Consider the following 1768-nt stretch of genomic DNA (forward strand, 5'->3'; position numbering starts at 1 on the left):
AGAAAAAATAGGGAAAAAATATGTTCAAACTTCTGCATTAGTAGTGCTCCTATGAAAAATGATTCTGCATATAGGAAAACGTTTGAAGCAACATTGCTTAATATTATGGAAAGATTTAGACTTATACTGAAACATCACTGGTCGGAAAAATGTAGAAGCTTTGAAGGTTTGTATGTTTTTGATATCTATGTCATAATAAGTGTAAAGAAGAAGAGCATAGGAGGAAGAGCAGGAGGGGACGTAGGGAGATCAACGAGAATGGTGAAGTTTCTGAAGCAAAATAAAGTTTTCTTTCTCTTTCAAGGATGCTTCACAAGTCAAAAGGTCGTTATCATTAAAACCTTCAATAATGAAACTACTAGACATGCATATGACCACTCCCTTGTAGTGGGTATCGCGAAATACCCTAAGAAGGTCATCAGAAAGGACTCTGCAAAGAAAACGATGAAGAAATAAAGGTTGAAGGATTTCATCAAGGTTGTTAACTACAACCACATCATGCCCACTAGGTATAGTTTGGATGTGGATTTGAAGAATGTGGTTACCTTTGATAAATTGGAGACCCGCGATAAGAAGGTGGTGCACTAAAGGGAGTAAAATCTTCCTTTGAGGAGAGGTTCAAGGCAAGGAAGAATAGATGGTTCTTTACAAAAGTTAGGTTTTGGGATTCTCATTTTTTAGAAGTACCATGTTAGAACTTTCAAGTTTTTATATTTTGATTATTTATAGTGGCCTTGGTACCATCGTAGTGTTTGTAATTCCTGGACATTTTTGAGTTGCTTGAGAGTTTTGATAGGCAACTTAATGCTAGTATATCTTATATCTACAATTTATTTGACAGTTTTAGATTTGATTTATTATGTCAATGGGAAAAGTGTATGGAATATTACATTATCGGTCATCAATTATCTAGGAAGATGGTAATTTTTACTTGTAAAAAAGAAATATCATAATAAGTGTAATGATTGTGTGGATCATTTCGTGATTTTTTTCAAATTTATATTATGGTGTCCTTGCAGGAGAGGCTGATGCAATCTCTCTAGGTTTGGTGAGACTAGTTTCTATTTTTAGATGCTTATGTGAATGGACTAAGTGCTACTTAACTTCGGTCTGGAAATTCATGTAGTCCCTCCTTTTCTTTCAATGTGGATATGCCCCACCATTGAAGGACCTTGATAGTTCTAAAGCCAATCTTACAGACATAACAGACGGATTTGGTCCAAATCAAGATGTTTCTCTGGTGACTAGAGAGGGAGAAGAAACTAGAGAATTGTTTAGTACTCCTCTTGTGGAGCTTGAAACATGGTGTAGGAAAAATCTTTTATCTATTCGAGGTGGTAGGGAGGTAATGTTTTCTCGATTGCCTTGCTTAGAAGAAGTGGATAAGAACGAGAACCAAGATCAAGATGAGGATGTCAGGTATGGATATAAATTTGCAATCTGAGGGAAGCATTAAGGAGAAATTGATGCTTATTTAAAATTGGGAGGGGGAAGGTGGAGCACAGGTGAAGAAAGAAAATCCATACTTGATGATGATAAGGACTATATGTACTTATCATCATCTAGGCAAAATGTTAAGGAAGAATCATCTTTATGGTAATGGGATGAGAAACGTGAATCTATGGATGCCTCTTGCAGTGGAAGTTTACCCAAAAAATGCCGGTTTGGTGATGGTAGTGTCACATGAGGTGCCCCCAATAGTTCAAAATATTCTAAGCAAAGTCAAGGAAAATTACTTTCTCTACTCCTTAACTCATATTTCGCCCCA

At 36.2% G+C, this 1768-nt stretch overlaps 1 pseudogene; it reads left to right on the plus strand.

The window, feature by feature from the left end:
- The first annotated feature begins 258 nt into the window (after window positions 1-258).
- LOC149229097 (large ribosomal subunit protein eL27y-like) lies at window positions 259-695 on the plus strand (annotated as a pseudogene).
- Window positions 696-1768: the final 1073 nt, after the last annotated feature.

Source organism: Pinus tabuliformis, chromosome J, assembly GCF_031772625.1.
Source record: "Pinus tabuliformis cultivar Carrire ecotype Pingquan chromosome J, CPIR1, whole genome shotgun sequence".
NCBI lineage: Eukaryota > Viridiplantae > Streptophyta > Pinopsida > Pinales > Pinaceae > Pinus > Pinus tabuliformis.